Below are 6,737 nucleotides of genomic sequence, written 5' to 3'. Positions count from 1 at the left end.
TGGGAGACAGAGCAGCTTTCATTCTTTTGCTCCCGTTGGTACTGTTTTGCAGTGTTCATGGCGCCAGGCATGGGGACGCCTCCCAGGATGAAGCCAAGTAGGCCCTGCCCTCAAGGACTTCCTGGTTATAGGGACTAAGGGCCAGGCAGCGCCTACACCCGTCCCCCCGCCCTTCACCCCCCCAGTACAGTGCAGACCGGAGGGGCACCACCCAGTTAGAGGCTGGGGGCATCCCAGGTTCCCCAGAGATCAGACGGCTGAGCAGGAGTCAGCCAGATTAGAGGGGGTCAGGAGACCTTTCCATTCATTTATTCATCCAGCCATTCATTCAGCACATGTTTACCGGAGCACTGTGCCGATCACGGAGTAAAAGACTGACCACATGTCGTCCTGGCCGGGGAGCTCAGCTGGTTAGAGCTCAGTCCCCAAGGTTCCAGGTTCGATCCCCGGGCAGGGCACATACAAGAAGCAACGAATGAATGCATCAATAAGTGGAACAACACATCAAGGTTTCTCCCCCCCCCCCTCTAATCTATAAATAAAAAATTTTAAATATAGAAATAAAATAAAACTGCCCCCGTGGAACTTAGAGTATTGGGGGTGGGGAGCATGCCCAGGTTGAGATTGGGCGGTGGGGGCCAGATAAAGAATCGGAGTTCGGGGGTATGGGGTGCAGGAGGCGTCTAGAAGGATCTTTGAGCTGAGGGGAGAGGCTATCCCGGGATCCCTGAGCTGGGGGCGCCCCAGGAACCGGGCGGGGAACAGGGATGGTGGCAGGTCTTCCTCCTTCTGGGCCTCCCCCGGGGGCCTCCTGTTGAACAGGCTGGTCATTTGGGGGGGAAATGTAATCCCTGGCTCTTTCCCAAGGCCCCTGTGAGAATTCCGAGGGAAATAATGGCTGGGAAGGTGATGGGCCCACACCTGTGCGGGGTTGTTAATACTATTACGTGTTGTTTCTGAAGACACAACAGAAGCGGAGAAACTGAGCCCCCTGGGCTCCTCCCAGGGGCCCCTTCCTCCTCCGGCCGCAGTCCACCTGGCTTTGTGAGGACACAAATCCTCTCCCCGCCCGCTTCCCACAGCCGAGCCCCTCATTAAGTCCCTTCCCTTCCCAGATATCCTGGTCTAATCCCTAAGCCCTTTCTCACCCGTCTCCAGTTGTCTCCTGGGGTCAAATCCCTCTAGAATGAGGTGGCCCAGTTACCTGTGAGCGCAGAGGCCGTGGGCAGGGAGCTGGGACTTGCAAACTCCCCCAGGGGACTGGGGGGCTGGGTGGAAACGGGGTGGAGGGACCGAGAAGCACAGATTGGTAATTGCAAAATAGGCGTGGGGTGTAAAGGACAGCCTAGGACAGTGATGGCGAACCTATGACATGCGAACTCATTTTTTGGGTTAATTTTTTCTTTGTTAAATGGCATTTAAATATATAAAATAAATATCAAAAATATAAGTCTTGGTTTTACTATGGTTGCAAATATCAAAAAATTTCTATATGTGACACAGCACCAGAGTTAAGTTAGGGTTTTTCAAAATGCTGACACGCCGAGCTCAAAAGGTTCGCCATCACTGAACTAGGAAATACAGTCAATAGTACTGTAATGATTATGCATGGTGTCAGGTGGGCACTGGAAATATCAGGGGGGTCGGGGGGGGGTGCGGAACACTTTGTAAAGTCTAACTACTATGCTGTACACTTGAAACCAATGCAAAATAATATTGACTGTAAACTGTCATTGAAACAAAAAAATTTTTTAAAGAACTCCCCCAGAGGGTTAGGGAGGGGAGGAGAGGGGAGGGGAGGGGAGGGGCTGGAGCCCTGTCCCAGCTCTGACACCAGCTGGCTCAAGCCCTCCCTCCACAAGAGCGGGGTCCTTTCTACCCCAACTCCCTGCATTCAAGATAGAATCCAGATTTATTCTTTTAAAATATATTTTTATTGATTTCAGAGAGAGGAAGGGAGAGGGAGAGGAAGATAGAAACGTCCATGATGAGAGAGAATCATGGATCAGCTGCCTCCTGCACGCCCCCCACTGAGGATCAAGTCTGCAACCGGGGCATGCGCCCTGACGGGGAATCAAACCTTTACCTCCTGGTTCCTAGCTGGACGCTCAACCACTGAGCCACGCCTTCCGGGCTAAGATTTCTCTAAGACAATTTGTTCTATGTCCCGGGGCTCATGCCCACAGTGAAGGGATGTCAGCAACCCACAAGGTTCTGTAATATAGCCCCTAGCCTAGCCCAGCCCTGTCCTGTTGTCACGGGGCCTGAAGTCCCCACGGCGGCGGGTACATTGCTGTGAGCTAGGCATGGCCTCCCTCACGTCTCTGTACAAACAGCAGAAACCAACGCTATCGGCCCCAATGTGCCCCTTCCCCGAGGACTAGCCTGCCACCTGGTGGCCACTTAACTGCATGGGCCCCTGGCAGCTCAGGAGGCCAAGGTGCAAGCTCAGGGCCGGCCGCAGGCACCTGCTCTCCAGTTCCCTAACCCCCTTCCTCCTGCCAGCACCACCGTCCGAGGGCTCACGGAATGCCTTCTCTGTTCAGCACAGCCAGGTACCACGCTGGAGAGCCCATCTCATGCCCAGGGAGCCCACAGCCCCCTCACACCCCTTGTTCCTGGCACTGAGTCTAAAACATTTCATCTCCCCTACCCTGTTCCCATTTGGGGCCACACACCCCCTGCCTTGCGCTTTCATTAACAGTTTCATTTCTTTCTAGGTCCTCCTATGGGAGAGAGGGGGGCAGTGGGGACCTCCAAACAGCTCACGGCCTGGCCCAGAGCCTGGACTCCAAGACAGGAGCCACTCGGAGCCACAGCATGTCTACGGGAAGGGCCCCCCCCCTAAATCCTTGAGTCTCCCACTTCACAGGTGGGCACAGGCCAGGCAAAGGGAGCTGGCTGGCCCAGAGGGACATGGTGAGAGTGATAGCCCTGCTCCCTGCCAGCTCCCCGCCCAGCCTCAGAAGCGAAGCAAGCTGTAACCCACCTGCAGGCCTGGATCCTCTGGCTGAGCATTCTGTCTGTCCGTCTGGGAACCTGGGGACCTGGGGGTCAGCACCAGGCCCGGGGGCCCCCCTCTTCTCCAGCTGGGATCCCTTCCTTCCCCCTGGGGTCCTCCAGGCTCCCCGGCTTTAGGTGCTCTGCTCCCAAGCAGGGCCTTGCCCGACACTCATCTCCCTGCAGCCAAGCTCTGGTGCCTTGCTGCCCTGTTCCCGAGTTTACACTCCCTCCAGCGGCGACTTCTGGCTCCTCCGCCAGCCCCCACCCCACCCCACCCCACCCCACCCCAAGCAGAAGGCCGGGCTACCCCCTTTCACGTGGAGACTACATTCTCAAGAACGTGTCTCTTCCAGGGTAAGCCAGGGTTGCCCTGCAGGGGGTAACCACAGGGTAAGAGCTCTGGTTACTCACCAAGTTCACAAGGGCTCCCAGCTGCCACTGATGGGGGGCTAGGATGTGTATGTTTGTGGGGAAACAGAAGCACATTCTAGGTCCGCGGGAACAGAGGTTGGCAAGGATCTTCGTCTGGTTGGTGTGTGTGTGTGTGTGTGTGTGTGTGTGTGTGTGGGGGGGGGGGAGGACCCCCTGCCTGGGTGGGGGGGTGGGAGGTAGGGGACAAGTAGTGAAAGTAGGCAGATGGGGAAGCCACGGACGGGCTAATTACAGCGTGTGTCCTGGCAGCCTTGTCCTCCGGGCTGACAGATGGGCTGGGACATTCACAGAGTCCGAGGAGCAAGACTCTCCATGGACACCGAGGGGCCTCCAACGCCCGAGGAGTGATTTCATAATGAATGTGAGGACCTCACACAAAGAATAAAGGATGACATAGGGCCCCAGCCGGCTTGGCTCGGTGGATAGAGCGTCAGCCTGCAGACTGGAGGGTCCCAAGTTCGATTCCAGTCAAGGGCGCATGCCCAGGTTGCCGGCTCGGTCCCCGGTGTGGGGCGTGCAGGAGGCAGCTGATCAATGAGTCTCTCTCATCATTGATGTTTCTTTTTTTTAATTAAATCTTTATTGTTCAGATTATTACAGTTGTTCCTCTTTTTTTACCCCCATAGCTCCCCTCCACCGGGTTCCCACCCCACCCTCATTGATGCTTCTAGCTCTCTCTCCCTTCCTCTCTGAAATAAATAAAAAAATATATTTTTTGCCGAAACCGGTTTGGCTCAGTGGATAGAGCGTCGGCCTGCGGACTGAAAGGTCCCAGGTTCGATTCCGGTCAAGGGCATGTACCTGGGTTGCGGGCACATCCCCAGTAGGAGATGTGCAGGAGGCAGCTGATCGATGTTTCTCTCTCATCGATGTTTCTAACTCTCTATCTCTCTCCCTTCCCCTCTGTAAAAAATTTAAAAAGGTCATTAGAATTTTGATAGGAATTGTGTTGAATCTGTACGTTGCTTGGGTAGTACTGCCGTTTTCACAAAACTAAATCTATCAGTTCATTAAGACGGATGTCTTTCCACTTATTTGGGTCTTCTTTCATTTATTTTAACAATGTTCTGTAGTTTTCAGTGCACAAGTCTTTCACCTCCTTGTTTCAATCTCTTCCCAGGTATTTAATTCGTTGGGATATTACTGTAAATGGAATTGCTGTCTGAATTTCCTTTTGGATTGTTTATGGCTGGTGTATAATACCGACACAACAGATTTTTGTGCGTTAGTCTTATAAATCCTGGTGGTTTTGAGCTTACAGAGCGTGTCTTATTTTGAAACTTGCTTTTTTTTGTGCTCAATATCCATGGTGAGAAAGACAAATACCGTATGATTTCCACTTACATGTGGAATCCAAGAAAACAAAACAAATGAACAAACAAAACCGAAATAAACTCAGAGATACAGAGAGCAAATTGATGTTTTCCAGATGGGAGGGAGGTGGGGGGATGGGCGGAAAAGTTGAAAGATGAAGAAGTACAAATTGCCGGTCATAAAAATAGTCACACGCCCCGGCCGGGTGGCTCAGTTGATTAGAGCATCGTCCCATGCACCAAAAGGTTGCGGGTTTTGACCGACAGTTTTTCATTTTATTGTTAACGAACTTTTTCAACCTTTTTCTTTACAATCTGCTTTTCTGGATTAAGAAATCTCTCCTGACCTTAAAGGAATCAAGATATTCTCCTGTGTTTCTTTCTAAAAATGTTTAAAGTATGACGTTTCCTATTTAGGTCTCCAATCCACGTGAACCTGATATCTTGTGTGTGAAATGCAGTAGGGGTCCAATGTCATGTCTTCTCTTATGGTTAACCCATTTTCTTGGCACAATTTACCCAATAGTCCATCATACTTCCTTCTCTCCCTCCTCCCAATGTGTTGCTGCCTCTGACACATCCATGTTTTTGCGTGTGAGTCTCTGGTTCTGGTTTCTGTTTGATGCCCCATTTGCCTATTTTTTAAAAAAAATATTTTTTAATTGATTTCAGAGAGGAAGAGAGAGCAAGAGGGAGATAGAAACATCAATGATGGGAGAGAATCATGGATCGCCTGCCTCCAGCACGCCCCACACTGGGGATCGAGCCCGCAACCCAGGCATGTGCCCTGACCGGGAATCAAACCCTGACCTCCTGGTTCACAGGTCGATGCTCAAACACTGAGCCATGCCTGCTGGAATCTGTCTTGAGGCTAATATCATAATATCAAACTGTCTTTTGTTGTTGTTGTTAATCCTCACCCGAAGATATTTTTCCCATTGATGTTCAGGCAGAGTGGGAGGGGGTGGGAGAGAGAGAAACATTGATGATGTAAGAGACACATTGCTTGCCCCAGAGCTAGGAACCCAGCTTGCAACTGAGATACATGCCCTTAACAGAATTCAAACCCGGGACCCTTCAGTCCACGGGCCGACGCTCCAACCACTGAGCCAAACCAGCCAGGGCAGTAACATCAGGCTGACTTATTCTCTCCATCTTCTTCTTCTGGAGCATCTTGAGGATTCAGCATCGGTGGTTATACCGGAGTTCACCTTCGCTCTTCCTGTACGTTTGATACTTTCCATAATGGACTGTTAGGGGAAAGCGTGCCGTGGCTCAGCTGGCCTTTGCCCTCTATCACCGTTCACCTTTTAAAAGGCTTTCAGGCTGCGCCGGCTCTCAGCAGCTGCAGCCCTTGGAGGAAAGGATGAGCCTTAGGACGGGCGGTGGGACGTTGACACTCAGCACAGGCATCAGAAGTCACTTGTGCGGGGAGAGACAGTGCTGGTCTCACGTCGCGCCCACTTCACAGCCCAGGAAAGCGACTTCCCTGAGGCCCCAGCCTCTCCACCCCACGGAGGCGCTCCGTCTGGTCAGCATCCCCAGCCCCTCTCTCCGCCACCCCAGGACCCTGGCCTCAGTCTCCCCCGCCTGCCTCCCATGTCAGTCTCTGGTTCTCCGCCTCCCGGATTTGGTCTGGGGGAGAGATAGAGGCCCAGGGAAGAGAGGGCTACCATTTGACCCCGGCCACACGGTGGGACCATCAGGCCACTCCAGCCTCCAGGCCCCTAGACATCCCTCCTTCCTTCCCTTCTCCAGCCCTGATCAGTCCTCCGCTACCCCAACCCCCCACACACACCCCACAACACACACAGGTCACCCCTTCCAACGATCTCTCTTGCTTTCCTCTGTCCTGTCTTGGCTTCTTGACAATCCAACAGGCTGTGAGCGCCGCCTCTCTGACTGACCGCTTCTGCCCCGGTGACCTGCGCTCTGCTCTGCTGGTCTCCCGGGCCGCCTGCGCCAGAGTTCTCCGCGGCCACCAGGGGG

This window comes from Myotis brandtii, unplaced genomic scaffold, assembly GCF_000412655.1.
Source record: "Myotis brandtii unplaced genomic scaffold, ASM41265v1 scaffold303, whole genome shotgun sequence".
Lineage (NCBI taxonomy): Eukaryota > Metazoa > Chordata > Mammalia > Chiroptera > Vespertilionidae > Myotis > Myotis brandtii.
Note: the sequence above shows the minus strand (reverse complement) of the source record.